The sequence below is a fragment of the Mesoplodon mirus genome (genome assembly GCF_964341445.2).
Source record: "Mesoplodon mirus genome assembly, chromosome: 2".
NCBI lineage: Eukaryota > Metazoa > Chordata > Mammalia > Artiodactyla > Ziphiidae > Mesoplodon > Mesoplodon mirus.
The window spans coordinates 69,354,363-69,382,048 of record NC_138977.1 but is presented as its reverse complement, the minus strand read 5'-3'; positions in this window follow the sequence as shown (position 1 = coordinate 69,382,048).

Sequence of the window (27,686 nt, the reverse complement as noted above, 5' to 3'; positions counted from 1 at the left end):
TTGATAGTGTCTGGCCTTACATTTAGGTCTTTAATCCATTTTGAGCTTATTTTTGTGTATGGTGTTAGGGAATGATCTAATCTCATACTTTTACATGTCCCTGTCCAGTTTTCGCAGCACCACTTATTGAAGAGGCTGTCCTTTCTCCACTGTACATTCCTGCCTCCTTTATCAAAGATAAGTTGACCATATGTGCGTGGGTTTATCTCTGAGCTTTCTATCCTGTTCCATTGATCTATCTTTCTGTTTTTGGGCCAGTACCACACTGTCTTGATTACTGTAGCTTTGTAGTATAGTCTGAAGTCAGGGAGCCTGATTCCTCTAGCTCCGTTTTTCATTCTCAAGATTGCTTTGACTATACGGGGTCTTTTGTTTTTCCAAACAAATTTTGAAATTTTTTGTTCTAATTCTGTGAAAAATGCCAGTGGTAGTTTGATAGGGATTGCATTGAATCTGTAGATTGCTTTGGGTAGTAGAGTCATTTTCACAATATTGATTCTTCCAATCCAAGAACATGGTACATCTCTCCATCTATTTGTATCATCTTTAATTTCTTTCATCAGTGTCCCATAATTTTCTGCATACAGGTCTTTTGTCTCCTTAGGTAGGTTTATTCCTAGATATTTTATTCTTTTTGTTGCAATGGTAAATGGGAGTGTTTCCTTGATTTCACTTTCAGATTTTTCATCATTAGAGTACAGGAATGCCATAGATTTCTGTGCATTAATTTTGTATCCTGCTACTTTACCGAATTCATTGATTAGCTCTAGTAGTTTTCTGGTAGTATCTTTAGGATTCTCTATGTATAGTATCATGTCATCTGCAAACAGTGACAGCTTTACTTCTTCTTTTCCAATTTGGATTCCTTTTATTTCCTTTTCTTCACTGATTGCTGTGGCTAAAACTTCCAAAATTAAGTTGAATAAGAGTGGTGAGAGTGGGCAGCCTTGTCTTGTTCCTGATCTTAGTGGAAATGGTTTCAGGTTTTCACCATTGACGACGATGTTGGCTGTGGGTTTGTCATATATGGCCTGTATTATGTTGAGGAAAGTTCCCTCTATGCCTACTTGCTGCAGGGTTTTTATCATAAATGGGTGTTGAATTTTGTCAAAAGCTTTCTCTGCATCTATTGAGATGATCATATGGTTTTTCTCCTTCAATTTGTTAATATAGTGTATCACATTGATTGATTTGCATATATTGAAGAATCCTTGCATTCCTGGAATAAACCCCACTTGATCATGGTGTATGATCCTTTTAATGTGCTGTTGGATTCTCTTTGCTAGTATTTTGTTGAGGATTTTTGCATCTATGTTCATCAGTGATATTGGCCTGTAGTTTTCTTTCTTTGTGACATCCTTGCCTGGTTTTGGTATCAAGGTGATGGTGGCCTCGTAGAATGAGTTTGGGAGTGTTCCTCCCTCTGCTGTATTTTGGAAGAGTTTGAGAAGGATAGGTGTTATCTCTTCTCTAAATGTTTGATAGAATTCACCTGTGAAGCCATCTGGTCCTGGGCTTTTGTTTGTTGGAAGATTTTTTATCACAGTTTCAATTTCAGTGCTTGTGATTGGTCTATTCATATTTTCTATTTCTTCCTGATTCAGTCTTGGCAGGTTGTGCATTTCTAAGAATTTGTCCATTTCTTCCAGGTTGTCCATTTTATTGGCATAGAGTTGCTTGTAGTAATCTCTCATGATCTTTTGTATTTCTGCAGTGTCAGTTGTTACTTCTCCATTTTCATTTTTAATTCTATTGATTTGAGTCTTCTCTCTTTTTTTCTTGATGAGTCTGGCTAATAGTTTATCAATTTTGTTTATCTTCTCAAAGAACCATCTTTCAGTTTTATTGATCTTTATTATCATTTCCTTCATTTCTTTTTCATATATTTCTGATCTTACCTTTATGATTTCTTTCCTTCTGCTAACTTTGGGGGTTTTTTGTTCTTCTTTCTCTAATTGCTTTAGGTGCAGGGTTAGGTTGTTTACTCGAGTTGTTTCCTGTTTCTTAAGGTGGAATTGTAGTGTTATAAACTTTCCCCTTAGAACTGCTTTTGCTGTGTCCCATAGGTTTTAGGTCATCGTGTATCCATTGTCATTTATTTCTAGGTATTTTTTTATTTCCTCTTTGATTTCTTCAGTGATCACTTCGTTATTAAGTAGTGTATTGTTTAGCCTTCATGTGTTTGTATTTTTTATAGATCATTTCCTGTAATTGATGTCTAGTCTCATAGTATTGTGGTCAGAAAAGATACTTGATATGATTTCAATTTTCTTAAATTTACCAAAGCTTGATTTCTGACCCAAGATATGATCTGTCCTGGAGAATGTTCCATGAGCACTTGAGAAAAATGTGTATTCTGTTGTTTTTGGATGGAATGTCCTATAAATATCAATTAAGTCCATCTTGTTTAATGTATCATTTAAAGCTTGTGTTTCCTTATTTATTTTCATTTTGGATGATCTGTCCATTGGTGAAAGTGCGGTGTTGAAGTCCCCTACTATGAGTGTGTTACTGTCGATTTCCCCTTTTATGGCTGTTAGTATTTGCCCTATGTATTGAGGTGCTCTTATGTTGGGTGCATAAATATTTACAATTGTTATATTTTCTTCTTGGATCGATCCCTTGATCATTATGTAGTGTCCTTCTTTGTCTCTTCTAATAGTCTTTATTTTAAAGTCTAATTTGTCTGATATAAGAATTGCTATACAGCTTTCTTCTGATTTCCATTTGCATGGAATATCTTTTTCCATCCCCTTACTTTCAATCTGTATGTGTCTCTAGGTCTGAAGTGGGTCTCTTGTAGACAGCATATATATGGGTCTTGTTTTTGTATCCATTCAGCCAGTCTGTGTCTTTTAGTGGGAGCATTTAGTCCATTTACATTTAGGGTAATTATTGATATGTATGTTCTTACTCCTATTTCCTTAATTGTTTTGGGTTCATTATTGTAGGTATTTTCCTTCTGTTGTGTTTCTTGCCTAGAGAAGTTCCTTTAGCATTTGTTGTAAAGCTGGTTTGGTGGTGCTGAACTCTCTCAGCTTTTTCTTGTCTGTAAAGGTTTTAATTTCTCCATCAAATCTGAATGAGATTCTTGCTGGGTAGAGTAATCTTGGTTGCAGGTTTTTCTCCTTCATCACTTTAAATATGTCCCACCACTCCCTTCTGGCTTGTAGAGTTTCTGCTGAGAGATCAGCTGTTAACCTAATGGGGATTCCCTTGTGTGTTATTTGTTTTTTTTTCCCTTGCTGCTTTTAATATGATTTCTTTGTGTTTAATTTTTGACAGTTTGATTAATATGTGTATTGGCGTATTTCTCCTTGGATTTATTCTGTACGGGACTCTCTGTGCCTCCTGGACTTGATTAACTATTTCCTTTCCCATATTAGGGAAGTTTTCAACTGTAATCTCTTCAAATATTTTCTCAGTCCCTTTCTTTTTCTCTTCTTCTTCTGGAACCCCTATAATTCGAATGTTGGTGCATTTAATGTTGTCCCAGAGGTCTCTGAGACTGTCCTCAGTTCTTTTCATTCTTTTATCTTTATTTTGCTCTGCATCTGTTATTTCCACTCTTTTATCTTCCACCTCACTTATCCATTCTTCTGCCTCAGTAATTCTGCTATTGATCCCATCTAGAGTATTTTTCATTTCATTTATTGTGTTTTTAATCAATGCTTGATTCATCTTTAGTTCTTCTAGGTCTTGTTAACTGTTTCTTGCATTTTGTCTATTCTATTTGCAAGATTTTGGATCATCTTTACTATCATTATTCTGAATTGTTTTTCAGGTAGACTGCCTGTTACCTCTTCATTTGTTAAGTCTGGTAGGTTTTTATCTTTCTCCTTCACCTGCTGTGTCTTTTTCTGTCTTTTCATTTTGCTTATCTTACTGTGTTTGGGGTCTCCTTTTTGCAGGCTGCAGATTTGTAGTTCCCGTTGTTTTTGGTGTCTGTCCCCCGGGACTAAGGTTGTTTCTGTGGGTTGTGTAGGCTTCCTGGTGGAGGGGACTAGTGCCTGTGTTCTGGTGGATGAGGCTGGATCTTGTCTTTCTGGTGGGCAGGTCCACGTCTGGTGGTGTGTTTTGGGGTGCCTGTGGCCTCATTATGTTTTTAGGCAGCCTCTCTGCTAATGGGTGGCGTTGTGTTCCTGTCTTGCTAGTTGCTTGGCATAGGGTGACCAGCACTGTAGCTTGCTGGTCGTTGACTGAAGCTGGGTGCTGGTATTGAGATGGAAATCTCTGGGAGATTTTTGCCACTTGATATTATGTGGAGCTGGGAGGTCTCTTGTGGACCCGTGTCCTGAAGTTGGCTCTCCCACTTCAGAGGCACAGCACTGACTCCTGGCTGCAGCACCAAGAGCCTTTCATCTACCCAGCTCAGAATAAAAGGGAGAAAAAGTAGAAAGAAAGAATTAGTAGAAGAAAGAAAGAGAGCAAGAAAGAAAGAAGGAAAGAAGGGAAGGTAGGAAGAAAGAAAGAAAGGAGGGAGGGAGGAAGGAAAGAAAGAAAGAAAGAAAGAAAGAAAGAAAGGAGGGGGGAGGGAGGGAGGGAGGAAGGGAAGGTAGGAAAAAGAGAAAGAGAGAAGATAAAGTAAAATAGAATAAAGTATGATAAAATATAGTAGCGTTATTAAAATAAAAAAGTAATTATTAAAAAAATTTTAAAAAAAAACGGATGGATAGAACCCTGGGACAAGTGGTGGAAGCAAAGCTATACAGAGAAAATCTCATACAGAAGCATACACATACACATTCACAAAAAGAGAACAAGGGGAAAAAAATCCTAAATCTTGCTCTCAAAGTCCACCTCCTCAATTTGGGATAATTTGTTGTAAAAAGAGGAAAAGGGGAAAAAGTCTTAAATCTTGCTCTCAAAGTCCTCCTCCTCAATTTGGGATAATTCGTTGTAAAAAGAGGAAAAGGGAAAAAAATCTTAAATCTTGTTCTCAAAGTCCACCTCCTCAATTTGGGATGATTCGTTGTCTATTCATGTATTCCACAGATGCAGGGTACATCAAGTTGATTGTGGAGCTTTAATCGGCTGCTTCTGAGGCTGCACAGAGATATTTCCCTGTCTCTTCTTTGTTCTCAAAGCTCCCGGGTCTCAGCTTTGGATTTGGCCCCGCCTCTCCATGTAGGTCGCTGGAGGGCGTCTGTTCTTCTCTCAGACAGGACGGGTTTAAGGGAGCCGCTGATTCGGGGGCTCTGGCTCACTCAGGCCGAGGGGAGGGAGGGGCACAGAGTGTGGGGCGGGCCTGCGGCGGCAGAGGCCAACGTGACATTGCACCAGCCCGAGACACGCCGTGCGCTTTCACGGGGAAGCCGTCCCTAGATCCCGGGCCCCCGGCAGTGGAGGGCTGCACAGGCTTCCCAGAAGGGGGGCGTGGACAGTGACCTGCACTCGCACACAGGCCTCTTGGCGGCGGCAGCAGCAGCCCCAGCGTCCCACGCCCGTCTCCGGGGTCCACGCCTTTAGCCGCGGTTCGCGCCCGTCTCTGGAGCTCCTTTAAGCAGCGGTCTTAATACCCTCTCCTCGCGCACCAGGAAAGAAAGAGGGAAGAAAAAGTCTCTCGCCTCTTTGGCAGCTCCAGACTTTTTCCCGGACTCCCTCCAGGCTAGCCGTAGTGTACTAACCCCTTCAGGCTCTCTTCCCGCTGCCAGCCCCAGTCCTCTCCCTGCGCTCCGACTGAAAGCCGATACCCGAGCCTCAGCTCCCAGCCCCGCCTGCCCCGGCGGCCGAGCATCTCGGGATGGTGAGTGCCTGAGGGCACCGATCCTTTGTGCGGGAATCTCTCCTCTTTGCCCTCCACACCCCTGTGGCTGCGGTCTCCTCTGCTACTCCGAAGCTTTCCCCCTCAGCCACCCGCAGTCTCCGCCCACGAAGGGGCTTCCTAGTGTGTGGAAACCATTCCTCCTTCATGGCTCCCTCCCACTGGTTCATGTCCCGTCCCTAACCTTTTTTCTCTGTTTATTCTTTTTTTTCTTTTGCCCTACCCAGGTACATGGGGAGTTTCTTGCCTTTTGGGGGGTCTGAGGTCTTCTGTCAGCATTCAGTAGGTGTTCTGTAGGAGTTGTTCCACGTGTAGATGAATTTCTGATGTATCTGTGGGGAGGAAGGTGATCTCCACGTCTTACTCTTCCGCCATCTTCCCCTGGGCCCAAAAGGATCATTTTGACTTTCAGTTCCTCTTCCTCATCTCATCCATCTCAGTGGTTTCCCCTCTACTGACTTTGTGATATTGAAGCCATTTTGCCCTCCTCCTCCATATTCACTCCAGTTTATAAATAACTTGTTAGAGTAAATGACCCAGAAAATTCCAATTCCAAATCAAATAAGTGTTCCAACGAACACTTCTTTTTTTTTTTTTAAGAAATTGAATCAGTTAAGTCCTGGATTTGGAACTACCAATGGAAATTAAGGGTGGAGGTGAGGTAATATACTGAAAGCAAAATGATGTAGTACAACTATCAGAGTGAATCATGAAAACATCCCCCCAGAATAATTTCTTGCTCAGATTCAGAAAGTTACATCAAGATTTCTATCTCCAGGCAGAAGATTGGGAGCTTCTTCTTCTTTTGTGTTAGCACTGACTACCACAAAAGAAAAGGGTTAGAGACACTGAAACATGAAGCATCCATTATGCTTTCCAAGGCCTCACTCAGATATGAATGAATAGCCAAGAATCAACAAATATATAAATATATCTACAACATGAAAGACAGTTTCTATCATATCTATTTATATTATTCCTAAAGCAATGGTAAAATATATCAAATCCATGAGACAAAAGAATATAGAACACTAAAAAAGGAAGAAAATAGTAAGAAAGAGTTCTTCCAAATTAATGTATGTATGCAAATTTTTAACGCAATAGAAAGATTGAAAGGTAGGAAAAAAGTCTCATGTAAGTTAGAGCAAAAAGGCAAACTATGTCCAATAAATAACTAACAGGAGTTCCACAAAGAGGAGAAAAAAGGGTCCAGGGGGAGGGGATTAAATAAAGAATAATACTGGAAATTCTCCCATTAGTAAAGAATTCAAGATTATTAGACCCCCAAATTGTCCAGGTCAGTAAATGTAAAAATAGCACCCCAAGGCATATTTTCATGGTATTTCAGCACCCTGGCTCTGAAGTGAAGTCCTCAAGAAATTCCAGAGTGGGAAAGAAAAGGCTGGTTTCTCAGAGGACTTGGAACCTGCATGGCATTGAATGTCTCTATGTTCTAATTTCCTAGAAAGCTGAAAGTAAGAAAATGATGATGTAATACCCTCAAAATTCAAGGTAAAAACGCTATCCAACCTAGAATTAAAATTTTTACAAGACTGATGATGAAAATATGAACATAGTCTTTCTTTCAGAAAGAATTACCAGAGGATATATAGTCTTGCCAAAGGAAGAAAAAACCCAAGAAAATGAAAACAATGTAATTGACTGACCTAGGCCAGCTCTGACTCAAGCTATGAGTGGGGCTTTACTCAGTGAGGGGAGAACAGGCTGAAGTGGGAGAAAACCAGGGGAAGGTCTTCTTGTTCTTGAACACCACAGTACAAGAAGAAAAACCTCTTCATACTAACAAGTTTTAAGCTTTTATTCAAGTCAGATCCACTAGCATTCTGTTAACCCAATGGTTCTCAACACCTTCAATTTCATCCCCTGCCCAGGGGACATTTTACAAAATTTGGAGACATTTTTGGTTGCAACTTGTAGGGAGACAGGGGCACAATTGGCATCTAGTGGGTAGAGACTAGGGATATTGCTAAACATCAGTGCTCCACAACAAAGAATTATCCAGCCCCAAATTAAACTTAAGGCTGACACCGAGGAACCCTGTGCTAACCTAATCAAGTCCCATGGACAAGCCCAATGTCAAGTGGTTAAGAAAGACCCACCAGGAGGTTAGGGCAAGGGTCTAAATGTATAATACTGCTGCAAAGGGAGTGAAGAATCAGATGGATAATTTGATCTGACTCATTAGTGTACAAAAATTGAAAATTCCTTTCAAAGAATGTGGACATCCGCCTGCTGATGCAGGGGAAAATGGGTTCGTGCCCCGGTCCGGGAAGATCCCACATGCCGCGGAGCGGCTGGGCCCGTGAGCCATGGCCGCTGAGCCTGCGCGTCTGGAGCCTGTGCTCTGCAATGGGAGAGGCCACAACAGTGAGAGGCCCGCGTACCGCAAAAAAAAAAAAAAAAAAAAAAAGAATGTGGACAAATCTTTCATGGGAAATGGGTATTGTGTTTATTTCCTAGAAAGGAAACTAGGGATTATTATTGAATTTCTTTGATTCTAAGATGCATACTTCTTTTTCACATTCAAACATCTCTTACTATTGATGGTATATAGATTTAATGAAACACATTAAATGCTTATTATGTACATGGCCTAAGATAGGCAGTAAATTCAGAAGAACTCTTAGAGATATAAATAATTACATTTTGCAGATATACGTGAGGATGAGAACCCCACTCTACATGCTAGGTGGACAACATTGAAGTCATAACATCTCTATTTGTGTTTCTCACCTACCTGCAAAATGAGGATACTGGTTTGATATTGCTAACTTGTACATTATATGGAATAACACATACAAAGTAACTCACAGTGCCTACATAGAAAACATGCATGATAAAGTACCACAAATATATCTCACATGGTGTTAGACTCCTGGCAATTACTACCTAAATTCAGTGGTCTGATATTTTTTTTTCTTACAGGGCTCGGGCTTAACACACATTTTCCTTAACATGTATAAACACAGCAAGCTAATCAGTGCAGCTCTTTTGGGGGTTCAGAAATACATTTATAAGGTAATGTTGAAGTCAGCATTTGTAAATAGGAGTTAAAACAAATCTTGTGAAATATTTAAAGGAGATAAATGAGTAACACTTTAGCTGGCTTCAATATTTATTCCTCTAGATCAAAACTTACATCAACCTTCCCATTAAAATTTTCTCTGAGCACATTATATATTAGTTAATATGAAAATGCAGTTTTTCCTTATACTCTAAATTGTCATAAATATAAATACATATTATTATGAATAGATAGACCTTGGAAATTGACTGCATTTATAAAGGGGGGAAATCACATAGCAATAACTTTCTATTACCATGACTGTGTAGGGAAGAAATCCTATGTTACTGTGGTACAAAAACAAAAATATGTTTAGTAATGAAAGATAAGTCATAGGTGGGAGTCCTGGAAAAGCTGCCTGCTCCTTTGACTGATGTTCCAACCATATCTTATGCTTGCATCTTCTCAAGCAGATCAAATTCATTTCTAACACATTTGTGCTTCTGAGTTAACATTTTAAGATTGACTGTGGCTTGGATCATCTGGCTTTCCAAATAGATCTGGGAGTGTGTAGCTGCATACCAATGAGGACTTACAGTTTATTTCAAATAAAGCTCAGGGCCATGGCAGTAAAAGTCCAGGGCTATCACAGAAAGTGACTACCTCCTGATAGGATTATGCTCTATGGCAATTTGCCTGTATTTTGTGTTTCTCTACTGAGTTACCATTAGGTACCATATACAGTTTTGGCATTGTGGGGAGTTAGAGAAAGTGGTTGGCACAATTTTGTGATGATTATAATTCAGCCTCAAATCACTGAGAATAAGATTTTTGGTTGATTTACCTTTGTATTATTAGAACCCCTGTGGTTTGCTGTCTTAACATTGAGGACTCTAATGACTGAGTGACATACCCAGAAATACTTGTTCTCAGCTTTCTTCCAAATTGTAAAGAAGATGGCAATGTCATGGCTGCCTTATTTTGACTGTGTAATCCTAATCAAGGTCTCAGGTTAGATTCAGAGATGGTAGCATTGAATGGGGAGAAAGAACCATAAATTAAGAGATGAAAACTGGTTTTAGTCTTGACTTTCTATGACTCTGGACTGTCACTCAAATTCTTTGGATTTCCTAGGCTGGGTTGATGCAGTGACTCTCCATCTTGGCTGTACATCCTAATCACCATAGAATTCTGTAAAATATGCTAATGCCTGCCTTATTCCCAGGTTATTTGGTGGGAATCTCTTTAGGAGAGACCTGAGTATCCATATTTTTTAAACATTGCCCAGATATTCCAATGGAAGCCAGGATTAATCCCACTCCTCTGGCTGATTCCTAAGAACTTTTCCACACTACTTAGTGCAGGTGGGGGACTTGCTATCTATCCATTCACCTTTTATTCCTTTCCACCAGATTTTTATTTTACCCTCTACTTATTTTCTTTTTCCTTCTTACATGACTGACTTCCCAACCCCTACCCTGAAATTGTGAGCTCATTTTCATGATGTGTGGCAACATAAACCTGTATTACTGGTAAAATAAGGCAAAATTTTTAAATCAATATTTTCCTCATATGAAGACACAGTGCTGAGGTTCCTTCATGTTCCAGAGCTGAAATCAGTCCTGGAAAAAAAACAAAAAACAAAAAACATAGCTATATGGCAAATGGGTTGGGATAGACATGGCTCGCATTTGTTCTTTTTCTGAGTCTTCTGATGGAAGAATTTCTTTGGGAAAGAAAAGTAACTAATTGACAGAACAGTTACTTTCTGTTGAAAATTATTCCTTGTAGCTTTAAAAATACAATTCTTACATGTATCTTTAAAAATAAATTAGTTTGGTTATACTATGTTGTTTATGAACTGTGCCTGTGAAGACCACTGGCCCCACATACAAGGGATTTCTCAATTTCTCCTACTAAAGAAATCTTGGAGCATATACTATTTTATATTCTGATGGTAAGAGTTTGAGTTGACAGTTTAGATTAATGCAGGCTTCAGCATCCAAATCAGGAGATTAGCAAATTGTAGGGAAGCTGTGATTGGTGGATAAAACATTGCTATCTGATGTGCTCAAATTGACACCTGGTAGATATAATTTTTTTTGTATGTCATTGCTTATAAAATTCTTGTAGATAAAAACTCTAATAAAGAGCTCGTTTTGTTATTTATTTTGACTTGACTTTACCAAATGCACTGCAACCAATCATCATCTACTTCATTTATCTCTTTATAGCCTAGAATGAATAACCTTAAATTAATCAACTGATTACAAATTCCTTGATTCTATGCATCACATTTCTCATTCTTTACAGTTCTTTTAACTAAAACTGGGAATTAGACTCATGGGGCTATGCTGTCAGTACTGGCTAGGTATTTAGTAGAGACAGACTTACATTGTTTCTATACCTCTGGGTAGTTTCCAGGAAGGATAAAATTACATTCACTAAATATCTGAATTACTTGGAAGGAGAATAGAATTCTGTCTGGTCATGCCCTTGAGAAGTGTACATTTTTATTGCCTCAATCTCCCTCCAGTGGTTCTTTGGGGAATCAGGAAAAATGCAGTAAGTCAACCCCTTTTCCTGGTTAAATAATCACCCAGAGCATCAGGTAAATATATTCATTCATTCTTTCTTTTTTTTTTTTCAACAAATATATATGAGTGCTGACTGTGTGTCAGACACTGTCACAGGCAGGCCCTAGGGATGAGAAATCAACTAAACAAAGACTTTGTTTCCAGGATTCAGCTAATAGAGAAAGGTCAAGTGACACTAAGTACTGTGGAAGAAAACAAAGAGGGTAATGGACAGAGAGGGAGGGAGAAAGTGCTGTGTCATATATCCAGCAGTCAGGGAATTCCTATCTAGTACAGTAACATTTGAGCAGTACGTGAAAGAAACAAAGAAATCAATCAAGCTGATATCTAGGGAAAAGTTTTCAAGGCAGCAGTAACATAGTGTGCAAAGGCCCTCCGGCCACAGAGTCCTTGGTCTGTTTGGGGAGCAGCAAGAAATCTGGTGTGGCTGGAACAGAATGATGAAGAAACAGGGTTGCAGAAAGGTCAGATGCTCAAGAAGGAACAGGTAATTAGGGCTCTGTAGGTCATGATAAGGACTTTGCTGTTTTTTCTGAGAGAGATTGTTGAACTCCCTCATTCTTATTTTCGAAGGATCAGTCTGGCTTCTGTGAAGAGAATAAGCTTTGCAGGCAGTCATTGGGGCAGAGGGACCAGTTCAGAGGCTTCTTACATGGTTCAGGTGAGCAATGGTGATGGGTTGGCTTAGGGAAGTGTGACTGAAGTGGTATCAGGTGGTCAGATTCTGGACTCATTTTGAAGATAGACCTGAGAAGTTAGATGGTGGATCGAGTGTGGCATGAGAAAAGAGAAAGAAATCAAGAACACTCTCAGTTTTGTTCTACAGATCATTGTCTTGAGCTCTATTATAGAACTATCTCAGGTTTGAGAGTGAGAGAAAACAGGATTCAAAATCTTCTGTAAACTCTGGATGATTTTCTTAAATGTTATGAGCCTCAGTTTCTCCAAAGGTACTTTACTAATAACTATATCTAACACATTAGTGTATCTTCAGGGTTTAAATTAAGTAATAACCATAACTGTATTAAACTCTATATTTACATCTTAATCTTCACAGCAACACTATGAGAGGAGTGATGTTATCCCAGTTATATGGAAGAGGGAACTAAAACATGAAGAGATTACAGAATTTTTTCAAGGTCATTCAGAGCTAGATCTAGAATTTGAAATCAGGTCTGTTTGATACCAGAACCCAAGTCCCCAAACAGTTCATTGACAACCATAAAAATAATAGTAATCATACTAATACAATAACTAACATTGTGTACAGCATGTGATGTCTTCTGTTTATTTCCTCACATACATTATTCTTTTTAATTCTTGCAACTCCGTACCAGGTCCATGTATTATCTTTCTTTTACAAATGAGGAAGTAGAGGTTTGTAATGCTCATCTATACCACATAGTCAATCAGATAGCACACCTGGAAGACTGGCTTAGAACTCAGATCAACACTACACAGAGCTCTCTGCTCAACTAATGCCAAGATGCTTCTCTACCTCAAGGATTCAGTGTGTATTCCTTCTGTAGATGTGGGGGAAGGGGGAGTGGCAGGAAAGCTGACTGTGGAGATTCTTATAAAAACCCCTAAAGCTCTGAGGAACAGCAGGCACCTGCCCACATAAGGTGCCAGAGCGATAAGCAGGGACTGGCCACTTCAACTCTCTGGCACATTTGTCTGAGGTTTATATTGCAAGATGTTAATCTGCTTCTTCCTACAAAACCAGAATTTATTTCATTTTTCGGTGCTTAATTTTTCAGAAATGATAGGTATTTATCAGACAGAACACTTTTGCAATTCATAAGTACTCTCCTTTCACCAGCAAATCCAATAGTTTCATGTTGTCAGGAAAAAAAGAACTCAAGTGAAAACTGGGTCATTGTTGGAATTTTTCTTTTCCTTGGTGGAATGAAAGTAAAAAACAAAAAAAAGAAGAAGAAGAAAAAGAAAGAAAAGAAAAAAAAGATTAACTATTTCAAAGGTAAAATCTAACTGCATTTGGAGGATAATAAAAAGAGAAATGTAATTTATTATAAAACAACATTAATAGATTGGTTTCCATTTGTTTTAACCTCAGTTGTTATGAAGTCCCAATATAAATCCAGCGGAATGTTTTTTCAGGGATCTTGTAGGTTTTTTTTTGGCCACCATTTGGTCAAAATCTCAAAGGAATTAAATCAGTTCTTGAGTATGAAATGTATATGACATTAATTGTGAATTAGTGGGACTTACAATGTAACAGCATATCAATATTTGAAGATATTGGTACTTGATATACTGTCAAGGAAAATTTCCCTCCAAATTTTAAGCTGGAAAGTTACTGGAATAACTGTTCAGAAAAGAATCACAATTACATGATTTTTTAGATTTTTGGTATGTATGTTGAGAATTGTGTACAAATTGAAATGTCTGTATACTGATCCTCAAAACAACCAGTAACACCTCAATTATGAAAGAATTTCTTGAAACAAAAAAAAAAATCAGTTCTTTATAAACCTACTTTTAGAAAGGCAGAGATTAAGGCAGTTACATGGAGACAGCAGTAGACAGAACTCCTTAGAACTGTCATTTAAAATGGAGAATCCATTTATCCTGATGGTTAAATGCAGCTACAGGGATATTTCTGTATATTCTGTAGCACCTTGGAAAAAGGTATAAAGGGAGTAGGCGGGATATTTAATGGTGGTTGAGGTATGATGTCTTGATTTCTAGAACATTAAATGTGCAAACATTTGTTGAACACCCTTGACATGGCTGACACATGACTAAGCATTCTCATATGCTAATTTAATCTTCAGGACTACCACCAGAGCAAGAGAGTTTTGTCCTTCCCATTTCAGAGATGAGGAAACAGTCTCAGAGAATTGAAAATGTCTAAAACACATATGGAATATATGGGGAGCTGCTAGGATATACATCCATATCTGTATGACTTCTCCTCATGGCTGCTATACATTGCGGTGCCTTTTCTTAGCATCATAACCATCCACTAACTTCCCTGTAAAATGGGAGTATTTTTCTGAAAAGATTAACTTTAGATAACATGTGTAAAGTGTACAGTATAATGGCTGGCATGTTTTAGAAAGTTTTATTGTTTTGCTGTTTTTGTTTTTTACTGAGAATGCTTTCTGTTTTATGGAGTTACATGACCAGAGTGCTAAGGGCAAACCATCAAAGTTTGTAACGGTCTCTTGACATTGAAAAGTAGAGAATGTAAGTTACTAGAGTTTAAATTACTAAAGAGCTATTAGTTATATATTATGTGTAAAATATATATAATATAATATAATACTATATATGTATTTTAACCTTAAAGGTTTTACCTGGTGCATGTACCAGTCAGGGTTGTACAAGAGAAAAAGAACCAGTAGGATGGAGATATGTATATTATAATATTATGTAATGTTATACAAATATAATACTACAAGGTATAAGATTATAATATTACAATGATATATAAAAATTATAATGTCACATATATATATGTAATATGTCTGCAGTCCACAGACAGAATTTCTTCTTCCTCAGGATACTTTACTTTTCCCCTTAAGGTCTTTCAGCTGATTGGATGAAGCCTACCCAGGTTACCAAGGATAACCTTCAACTGATTGCAGATGTTAACCACATTTACATAATATCTTTATAGCAACACCTAGATTAATGTTTGATTAAATAACTGGGTCCTATTGCCTATAAATTTGACACATAAGACTATTTATCACAGTACTTATTTGCCTCACTGTGCAAAAGCAGGAAACGTGCCTGAATCATTTTGTCACACTTGATAATCAAGGTATTTTTTAGTTTATCTCCCATGTGGGTGGGGGAACCAATGGGGGAAGAGGGATGGCTTTTCCTTGTGTCTGCACATTTTCCTTAAAAAGTAACTATTGTAGTATTTGTTCTTGCTTATTGAATTATTTGCAAAATGCCCTGAATTCAATATTTTCTTGAAGGCAAACACTTGTTAAATTATTCATAGTACTTCTTTCTAAGAATAATTCGATTACCTGCTGCCTATATCAGCTAGGAGACTGTAGTACCAAAATTTGAGATTTATAATGTTTTATGTGCATTTTTCCTTGACTAATCTAACCTGTATTTAGAAATGGGAAAATGATAAACTCTGAAAGCAATTTATGGAGTATGCTTTATGCTAATGGGGATTGGGACTTTAGGAAAGGTGATCAGAGAAAGCCTTGCTGACAAATTGACATTTGAATAAATATCAAAAAGAAATGAAGAGGAGAGTCATGTAGACATCTGAGCAAAAAGTATTCTAAGCAAAGTTCCTCTGATTGGAGCATGTCTGGTGTGCTCCAGCAAAAATGAAGAAGTGGTGTGGCTAGAGGGGAATTAATGAGAGGAAAGTGATAGTAAAAGAGAGTAAAGACAAAAAGAAGCCTGATTCATGTAGACTTTTAGGTCTTGTTGTTGTTAATTATATCATTTTTTAATAATACACTCTTCCCTACTTCCATGGGAGGATATACTTCCTTGCCCCGATTTTGTTGACTTGGCAAAGTAACTGACATTGTAACCAAATAAATATGCTGCTCAGATCTCCTTCAAAAAAACCTGCTTCAGCCATCATAATTGGAACTAGAGCTTCTAGTATGGTCCCTCTGATACATTACTGTGTTCACCCAGAGACTGTACTTCTACTGAGCTGTTCTTAGCCAATTACTGAGCATTGCATGTGCATGAGTATCATTTTTGTGGAATGCAAGCCCCCTGGCATGGGACTTTTGGCTCAAAGATTCCACATTGGTCTAGCTGACACTTTCTTAGAACTGCACTGCAATCTGATATTCACACTACCCATTTCTTCTTCCTTCCCCCCTCCTTATAAAATTGTCAGACCTGCATTGCAACTTTGCACTGAAAATTCTTCCTGCCTACTACTATGCAATTCTTTGTCCTTCACTGGCCTTCTTCTACTGAATTTCTTGCATGTCTAATCCCTTTCTACCATCTGGTTTTTAGCAGATCTGAACAGGCACACTTAACTTGGCTTCATACCGTTGTACTCCCTGCACCTTGATTTTGGCTTCTCATGTGACATGCATTGACCAAAGTTAAGGGGTAGGTGAAGCAGAACTGGACACAATCTCTAGCTTGAATCAATTACAACTGAGCCTAGACTACCATCACAAAGCCACAAACAATCATTCCACAGCCATGAGCATAGATAAAGTATTGTAGTTTTAAGTCATTGAGATTTAACATAGTTTGTCATACAACATTATTGTCACAACAGCTAATTGATACACATAGTAAAATTTTGACTTTTCCTCTGAATTAGATGGAAAACCATTGGAGAGTTTGAAACACAAGATGACATAATCTGAATGATCCTGTTTTAGCAGGTTTATTTATTTTCTTTTTTTAAATTGAAGTATAGTTGACTTACAATATTGTGTTAATTTTTGCTGTACAACAAAGTGATTCAGTTATACACATATATACACTTTTTAGTATTCTTTTCCATTATGGCTTATCACAGAATATTGAATATAGTTCCTTGTGCTATACAGTAGAAACATGTTGTTTATCCATTCTATATTTAATAGTTTGCATCTGCTACTATTTCATTAGCAGGTTTATTCTTATTACAATGTTGATAATAGAGGTGAATAGATAAAGGGCAAAAGCAGAGAAATCCACTATTTGGCTTATGAAATAATCTAGTCAAGAGATAATGGTGGTTTTGACCAAGATGGAGAGAAGTGGTAGAAATCATGATATTCTTCAAAGATAGGAAATATGGGATTTATTGATGGGATGAAGTGTAGTGTGCAATAAAGAGGAGAAAGTGACAACACCAAGGTTTCTGACCTGAGCAATTGGAATGATGCAGTAGTCTCAACTACTGAGAGAAGAAACAATCTGAAATCAAGCTTTATAGATACTTGAACATTTCAGCTGTGATCATCTGTATTTCCAACACACTTTAGCCACCCTCTCCCACAGTTATTTCTCGGGCTTTGTCATCACCAATACATATATCACTTCTAGAATCTAGATTTTGGCTATGCGCCACTCCAGTAACTATCTCTTATTTTTCAAGTTTACCAAATCCAGTAACCCACTTTGAGAATGTTTCAATGTTATCAGGAGTCACAAATTTTATACTATCAACCTCATAATCTCTTTTTTTTTTTTTTGCTTCTAACATAGGACACCATACTTTACTATTAAGACTCCCAGTATAAATTTTTCTCAGGAATACTCACCCACTTGGTAAAATCTCTATGTTGCTCAATAGTTCACATCTAAGGCTAGCTCTCTCCCATGCTCAAGCCAGTTGCTCCTTCAATTACCCAATCTATCTACCAATGTACCAGCTTCTGCTTTGCTACTAAATCATTTCCATCAGCAAACAAGTATGCCTAAATAGGTCTAGTATGAAATATATGCTTCTCTTTCCAACCACCCAGGGTGTCCCATGATGGAGGATAGAGGTCAAACTAACCACATGAAGAAGACTGGCCACCCCGCCAGTCAACTCACTGGATCTCATGAGTCCTGATATCAGGGCTCCCTCAGCTTCATACACACAAGCAGCCCCAACTGCAATCTAGGGGCCAGTTATTCCTGCTGTCCAGGCAACAACACTGTCCTACCACTAAGCCATTGCATCTTTCAAGTCAGCTTGTTACAACACTGATGACTGTGATTGTCATGGATATGGACCCAGAGCTGTAATTGATGTATTGATGGCATAGCTTATTGGAGCTTCAGCTATCATATCAGTAAAATGGGAAGGATAATGTAACCTAATCCAAAGGACTGCTATGAAACTTAATTGTCCCCATGCACAGAATAAACTCTTAGATTATTTTAAGAATATCTATAAAGAGTCTACTTCGTTTAGATTTCACCAGGACACATGACCAATTACTAAAGTGATCATGTGAAATATATATCCAGCTTAAATTTGGGAAACATACTGAAGTAGATAGATCAGGTAAGATAAAGATAGCAAATAAAATATAGATATATGTAGTGACAGATGAGTATTATAAAACAAGAACCAATGTTTTCAAGAAACATCCCATTGACATGTAATCAGACACAAATTAATACATGGATACAAATAGCAATTATGCTTCTGTTACTTAACATAATATAAAAATGTGTAAACATCATGGCCAACAGATGAGACTTATAGCACCTATAATAAAATTTATGACCAATAGCATAAAATAAGACCCATGGAATTAGAGGTTTGTTTGTATTGGCGTTTCATGACAAGTTTAATTCATTCACATATGAAAGGATTATATAACATTAGAAATGAATTAATATAATTCACCTCAATAAAAGATTAACAGAATTTAAAATAAGTGAAAAACTGTATGACTGCTCCAACATACATAGAAAAGGCATTTAATAAAAATCAAATTTATAACTTAAGGAGGAATAGAACAGAATTCCCTTGACATTATTATATATAACAAACTTTATGCTTAATTTTGAGACTATAGAAATATTCCACTTTGGAAAATGATTTAGTGATTATCTTAAAATTGAAAATATACACATCCTAGAACCTTTGCACAACAGTAGTCATTACTTCTTAATATTCTTCAAAAGATAAATGCAGTGTGATAGGTTCAGATGATAAAGTACAATGCATCTCAAGGAGAACAAATCTTAAGGAGCAATTCTAGTGGAAGAAAGAAATTTAATTCTTTAGGTACCAGTGCAAGACCAATGTTGTCAGGCTGCTTTTAAGCATCAGAACTTTGCTACTTAAGATGATATGCAATTAAGACTGTAAGATTCCCTTATTTTATTTGGGACTATGATACATTTATAGTGTCATGTACAAATCTAGAGGCAAAAAATATATATACTGCAAATGTGGAAGGTCTCAAAAATTTTTGACATGTAATATTCTAGAATAGAGGTTAGCAAACTGTACTGTAAAGGGCTAGATAGTAAATATTTCAGTCTTTGTAAGCCACAAATGGTCTCTATCATAAATTCTTCTCTGTTATTTTTTCAACCGGCTAACATGTTAAAAAAATTCTTAGCTCGGGCCTCCCTGGTGGCGCAGTGGTTGAGAGTCCGCCTGCCGATGCAGGGGATACGGGTTCGTGCCCCGGTCTGGGAGGATCCCATATGCCGCGGAGCGGCTGGGCCCGTGAGCCATGGCCGCTGGGCCTGCGCATCCGGAGCCTGTGCTCCGCAACGGGAGAGGCCACAACAGTGAGAGGCCCGCATACCGCAAAAAGAAAAAAAAAAAAATAAAAAAAAAAAAAAAAAAAAAAAAATTCTTAGCTCTTTTATCTGATCCAGTGTAAGGACACACAATAATCTATTAGGTAAATTGGGTCTTTGGATGGAGCATTCAACATATTTAGTTACTATGATTGTTTTATAGGCTTTATTCTTATAAAAATCTCTGGGGTTTAAAATGGGAACTATTCATAAGAAAGTCTTCATGGAACTTGTGTTCAACACTCATAGTAATACCAAATAAGTAACTATTGTTCCTCAGTGTCTGATATATTACACAAAATGCATTTGATTTCAGAAATTAAAGTCTGAAAAGTGTGGAGTTAGTTTTTAGAATGCTAAGCACTATAGCTACCTCACCCCTTTGGTGGTTCTTTCTCTACTATCTTTGTTCTTCCAAAACACTCTTGTCTGCCCAAATTTAACAGCACTAAAAACTTCATTAATTTCAACATTATAATCTGTTTTTATGTCTCTTCTCCAACGTTTTAATCATAAAAGAGAAAAACCAAATATTGATGGTGAAAAAAACTGTTTTCTATACTCCCATGAAGAACTTACAAATCTTGGGGTTTATATTTTCTAAAGCTGTTAAATATTTATGAATATATGTGTTTATTTAAATAAAGCAATGATTATATAATATAAATAGAGAAAACATTTGGGGATTTACTATATAAGTTATGTATTGCTGACCATCAACACATCTCCACACCAATACAAAAAATGATTTATTTTCTCAATGGTGAGAGTTATTTAATACCTACCAAATATTTCAGAAGTCTTATTTTTGGATTCTCATTTTGCTGTAATGAGAGTTCATGAATTTGATACTATTAAGGTATACCATATATGACAGCTAAGGAACCTGAGTTTCCAGGAGGTTAAGTAACTTGATTGAGGTCTCTTAGCCTATCAGGTTTTCCCTTTATACTCAAGTCAACATCAGCAACATGTTCTACATTTAATTGGACCTGAGAAGATGGAGATGAAACCATAAGAGTTTTAGCACAGTGTGGGCCAGGGGACTAAGCTCAATTCAAGATTGCAAAAAAACCAGGACAGTATAGAGGACAGTGTTTTTCATTATATAAATTCCATACTAAGTCAATTAATAACGATGTAGTGATTTCTACTATATTCTAGGACAATGTTAGGTTCCTTGGTGGATGGCAAAGATATGTAAACACTGTACCTGACCTCAAGGAGTATATACATAATTTGGTGAAAAAAGACCAATAGAGACAGTTAATAACTCACAACAGTCGATTGATAAGTCAACCTGATTGGACCTAAAATAAATGCTCTATGTTCAGTTGGGAGATTTTACAAATTTCCCACTGAGAGTAAACCTGTCACATCACTTGCCCTTTGCTATGTCAACATATATTATAAAATTTGAGCAGAGGCAAAGTAAGCTGAATGATGGACATTCAATTAAAAAATAAAAACAGTTCCCTTTGGAAAGAGTAGAGAATAATATTGCTATTCAGCCATTTGTTTAGGAAATACTTCATAGTTGTTGACTTGAGCATTTTCTTCTTATACCAACCAATTCTCTGATTCCCCAACACCAACTTGGGTATCTAAAAATTCAATTCAATTCTGACACTAATTATCCAGAGTTAGCCCAGCCTCCTTTGGTTAATTCTCAGTCCCATAAAACTGCCCTTGATTTAGACATCAGTTGCAAATATGGTGTCCAAGGTACCTACATTTCTGCCTGGCCAGCTACAAATTCAGGGGTTCCCACAACACCCCTCAGGTTTGATAATTCACTAGAACAACTCAAGGAATTCAGGGAAGAACTTTACTTACTACTACTATTTATTATAAATAATATAATTCAGATTAATATAAAGGATACAATACAACTTGTTACAAAGGTTACAACAGCCAGATGGAAGAGATGCATAGGGTAAGTTATGGGGGGAAGAATTAGGGTTGTGAAGCTTCCATGCTGTATCTGGGTACACCACCTTCACAGCACCTGGATATGTTCACCAGCCCAGAATCTCTCCAAACCCCATCCTGTAGGTCTTTTTCTGGAGGTCTCATTACATAAACATGCTTGATTAAATCACTGACATTGGTGATTGAACTCAACCTCCAATAGATGTCAGAGATGGGGCTGAAAATTCCAACCTCTAATGACATGGTGGGTTCCTCTGGGGATCAGCCCCCATCTTGTGCTATCTAGGGTCCACCAATAGTGAGTTCATTAGTATAAACTCAGGTATGGTTGAAAGGAGCTCATTATGAATAACAAAAGATATTTCTATCCCTCAGGAGATTCCAAGGGTTTTAGGAGCTTTGTGCCAGGAGCCAAGGACAAAGACTAAATATTATTTTTTTACTATACCACATGGCTGAATAAAACATCTTTAGACCAACTCTTTATTTATTGTCAAGATTATCAAACAATGTTTGAAGAAACAGCTAAAGCCTGGAAAGGTACCACTTTTAATAGCTAATAAAAGAAACCTCGGGGCTCTTATGGGGTAGGCAGATCCATGCAAATTTCACATTGAGAATAAGACTATGCACTCCCATCCTATAAAAGTCAATATGTGTCCAGGCTAATATATATATATATTTTTTTTTTTCTGTGAATTACAAAAGGGAAACTTTTTTTTTTATTCTTAAGCTTCTGCCTCTGGGCAATTTTCCCTGAGTGGAAAGTTAAAAACTAGAACTGGTGAATCAAGAAAATTTATGTGCTACTATCTACATGCTATCCTGGATAATCTCTGCATTTTTCTCTTTGTTTTTATACTGAATTGAACACAGATATTCTTCATATCTTTGTAGACTCCTGAGTCTACCAAATTATAATCAAAAACTTTTCTTTTTCCACTAGTGACAAGAACCTAACTGATTAAATCGTTTCCCTCTAGAATAGTGCTTGATGTTTATAGTAAAAGGGCTTTTTTATAAAGGTAAAGAAATCTTAGGGTCACTAAATTTGTGAAGTTTTCTATTGATTTCTCATTACAATTTTTATAACTGTTTTCATCATGTGAGTCTCATATTTTAAAACAGATGGACCTGCATAATGACCTTAATAAAATTCTTGTTGTAGAAGTTCATGGATCCTAGATTTGATTAAAAATTATTTATTATTATTATGTTTTTTATCAAGCATCTGATGTTTGTTATTTTTTTCATTCCTCATTCATCTTTTTATAGTTTTATGTATATATGTATGTGTATAAATATATATATATATATTTTTTCAGATTATTTTCCCATATAGCTTATTATAGAGTATTGAGTGGCATTCCCTGTGCTATTCAGTAGGTCCTTGTTGATCATCTGTTTTATATAGAGTAGTGTGTAAATGTTAATCTCAAAATCTATCTATATTGGAGAACGTTCTCTGTGCACTTGAGAAGAATGTGTATTCTGCTGCTTTTGGATGGCCTGCTCTATACATATCAATTAGGTCCATCTGGTCTCATGTGTCATCTAAAGCCTGTGATTCCTTATTGATTTCCTGTCTGGATGATCTGTCCATTGATGTAAGTGGGGTGTTAAATTCCCCCACTATTATTGTGTTATTGTCGATTTCTCCTTTTATGGCTGTTAGCATTTGCCTTATGTACTGAGGTGCTCTTATGTTGGGTGCATAAATATTTACAATTGTTATGTATTCTTCTTGGGTTGATCCCTTGATCATTATGTAGTGTCCTTCTTTGTCTCTTGTAACAGTCTTTATTTTAAAGTCTATTTTGTTTTATATGAGTATTGCTATTCCAGCCTTCTTGTGATTCCATTTGCATGGAACACTTTTTTCCATCCTCTTACTTTCAGTCTGTATGTGTCCCTAGATCTGAAATTGGTCTCTGGTAAACAGCATATATATGAATCTTCTTTCTGTATCCATTCAGCCAGTCTGTGTCTATTGGTTGGAGCATTTAATTCATTTATATTTAAGGTAATTACTGATATGTATGCTCTTGCTGCCATTTTGTTAATTGTCTTGGGATTGTTTTTGTAGGTCTTTTTTCTTCCTTTCCTCTTTTGTTCTCTTGTCTTGTGATTTGAGGTCTTTCTTTAGTGTTGTGCTTGGATTGCTGTTCCTTTTTTGTGTGTATATCAATTGTAGATTTTTGGTTTGTGGTTCACTGAGGTTTTGATATAGCAGTCTTTATATATAAAAGATTGTTTTAAGTCGTTGCTCTCTTAATTTCAAATGCATTTCCAGTATCCTGCATTTGTACCCTCCTGTTCTCACAATTGCTGGTTTTGACATCATATTTGCATGACCTCTTACCTTTACTGTATGTTTGCCTTTACTGGTGAGCTTTCTGATTTGTAATTTTCTTGTTTCTAGTTGTGGGCTTTTCTTTTCCGCCTAGAGAAGTTCCATTAGCATTTGTTGTAAAGCTGGCTTGGTGGTGATGAATTCTGTAACTTTTGCTTGTTTGGAAGGCTTTTGATTTCTTTGTTGAGTCTGAATGAGAGCCTGGCTGGGTAGAGTATTCTTGGTTATAGTCTTTTCCTTTTCATAACTTTCAATATATCATGCCACTCCCTTCTGGCCTGTAGAGTTTCTGCTGAAAAATCACCTGATAACCTTACGGGGATTCCCTTGTATGTTATTTGTTGTTTTCCCTTGTTGCTTTTAATATTTTCTCTTTGTCTTTAATTTTTGCTATTTGATTAATATGTGTCTCAGCATATTCTTCCTTGGGTTTATCCTTTATGGGACTCTGTGCTTCCTGGACTTGGGTGACTGCTTCCTTTCCCACGTCAGGGAATTTTTCAGTTATTATCTCTTCAAATATTTTATCATGGCCTTTCTCTCTCTTGTCTCCTTCTGGTACCCCTATACTGCAAATGTTGGTGCATTTAATGTTGTCCTAGAAGTCTCTTAAACTGTCTTCATTTCTTTTCATTCTTTTCTCTTTATTCTGTTCTGTGGCAGTGATTTCCACCATTCTGTCTTCCATGTCACTTATGCATTCTTCGACCTCATTTATTCTGCTATTGATTCATTTTAGTGTAGTTTTCATTTCATTTATGGTATTGTTCATCTCTGTTTGTTTATCCTTTAACTTTTCTAGCTCTTTTTTATGGTGTATAATACTTTAGAATTCTTTATTTTTTTAACATCTTTATTGGAGTATAATTGCTTTACAATGGTGTGTTAAGTTCTGCTGTATAAAAAAGTGAATCAGCTATACATATACATATATCCCCATAATTCCTCCCTCTTGTGTCTCCCTCCCACCTTGCCTATCCCGACCCTCTAGGTAGACACAAAGCACCGAGCTGATCTCCCTGTGCTATACACCTGCCTCCCACTAGCTATCTATTTTACATTTGGTAGTGTATATATATACATGCCACTCTCTACTGCATCCCAGCTTAACCTTCCCACTCTCCTTGTCCACAAGTCCATTCTCTACATCTGCATCTTTATTCCTGTCCTGCCCTTAGGTTCTTCAGAACCTTTTTCTTTTCCTTAGGTTCCACATATATGTGATATCATACCATATTTGTTTTTCTCTTTCTGAATTACTTCACTGTGTATGACAGTCTATAGGTCCATCCACCTCACTACAGATAACTCAATTTTGTTTCTTTTTATGGCTGAGTAATATTCCATGGTATATATGTGCCATATCTTCTTTATCCATTCATCTGTCGATGGACACTTAGGTTGCTTCCATGTCCTGGCTATTGTAAGTAGAGCTGCAATGAACATTGTGGTACATGGCTCTTTTTGAATTATGGTTTTCTCAGGGTATATGCCCAGTAGTGGGATTGCTGGGTCATATGGTAGTTCTATTTTTAGTTTTTTAAAGAACCTCCATACTGTTCTCCATAGTACCTGTATCAATTTACATTCCCACCAACAGTGCAAGAGGGTTCCCTTTTCTCCACATCCTCTCCATCATTTAATATTTGTAGATTTTTTTGAAGAGGGCCATTCTGACTCGTGTGAGGGGATACCACATTGTTGTTTTGATTTGCATTTCTCTAATGATTAGTGATGTTGAGCATCCTTTCATGTATTTGTTGGCAATCTCTATAGCTTCTTTGGAGAAATTTCTATTTAGGTCTTCTGCCCATTTTTGGATTGGGTTGTTTGATTTTTTGATATTGAGCTGCATGAGCTACTTGTAAATTTTGGAGATTAATCCTCTGTCAGTTGTTGCATTTGCAAATATTTTCTCCCATTCTGAGTGTTGTCTTTTTGTCTTGTTTATGCTTTCTTTTGCTGTGCAAAAGCTATTAAGTTTCATTAGGTCCCATTTCTTTTTTATTATTTTTTTGTGGTACGCAGGCCTCTCACTGCTGTGGCCTCTCCATTGCGGAGCACAGGCTCCGGACGCGCAGGCTCAACGTCCATGGCTCACAGGCCCAGCCGCTCCACGGCATGTGGGATCTTCCCAGACTAGGGTACGAACCCATATCCCCTGCATCAGCAGGTGGACTCTCAACCACTGCACCACCTGGGAAGCCTCCCATTTCTTTATTTGTGTTTTTATTTCTATTTCTCTAGGAGGTGGGTCAAAAAGGATCTTGCTGTGATTTATGTCATAGAGTGCTCTGCATATGTTTTCATCTAAGAATTTTATAGTGTCTGGTCTTACATTTAGGTTTTTAATCCATTTTGAGTTTATTTTTGTGTATGATGTTAGGGAGTGTTCTAATTTCATTCTTTTACATGTAGGTGTCCAGTTTTCCCAGCACCACTTATTGAAGAGGCTGTCTTTACTCCATTGTGTATTCTTGCCTCCTTTATCAAAAATAAGGTGATCAAATGTGTGTGGGTTAATCTCTTGAGCTTTAAATCCTGTTCCACTGATCTATATTTCTGTGTTTGTGCACCTACTGTACTGTCTAGATTACTGTAGCTATGTAGTATGGTCCGAAGTCTGGGAGCTTTATTCCTCCAGCTCTGTTTTCCTTTCCCAAGATTGCTTTGGCTATTTGGGGTCTTTGGTGTTTCCATACAAATTGTGAAATTTTTTATGCTAGTTCTGTGAAAAATGCCATTGGTAATTTGATAGGGATTGCATTGAATCTGTAGATTGCTTTGGGTAATAGAGTCATTTTCACAATGTTTATTCTTCCAATCCAAGAACATGGTATATCTCTTCCATCTGTTTGTATACTATTTAATTTCCTTCATCAGTGTCTTATACTTTTCTGCATACAGGTCTTTTGTCTCCTTAGGTAGTTTTATTCCTAGGTATTTTATTCTTTTTCTTGCAATGGTAAAGGGGAGTGTTTCCTTAAATTCTCTTTCAGATTTTTCATCATTAATGTATAACAGTGCAAGAGATTTCTGTGTATTAATTTTGTATCCTGCTACTTTACCAAATTCATTGATTAGCTCTAGTAGTTTTCTGTTAGCATCTTTAGGATTCTCTATGTATAGTATCATGTCATCTGCAAGCAGTGACAGTTTTACTTCTTTTCGGATTTGGATTCTTTTTATTTCTTTTTCTTCTCTGATTGCTGTGGCTGAAACTTCCAAAACTATGTTGAATGATAGTGGTGAGAGTGGGCAAGCTTGCCTTGTCCCTCATCTTAGTGGAAATGGTTTCAGTTTTTCACAATTGAGAACGATGTTGCCTGTGAATTTATCATATATGACCTTTATTATGTTGAGAGAAGTTCCCTCTATGCTTACTTTCTGGAGGGCTTTTATCATAAGTGGGTGTTGAATTTTGTCAAAAGCTTTTTCTGCATCTATTGAGATGATCATATGATTTTTTTCCCTTCAATTTGTTATTATGGTTTATCATATTGATTGCTTTGCATATATTGAACAATCATTGCATTCCTGGAATAAACCAGACTTGATCATGGTTTATGACCCTTTTAATGTGCTGTTGGATTCTGTTTGCTAGTATTTTGTGAGGATTTTTGCATCTGTATTTATCAGTGATATTGGTGTGTAGTTTTCTTTTTTGTCACATCCTTGTCTGGTTTTGGTATCAGGGTGATGGTGGCCTTGTAGAATGAATTTGGGAGTGTTCCTACCTGTGCTATATTTTGGAAGAGTTTGAAAAGAATAGGTGTTAGCTCTTCT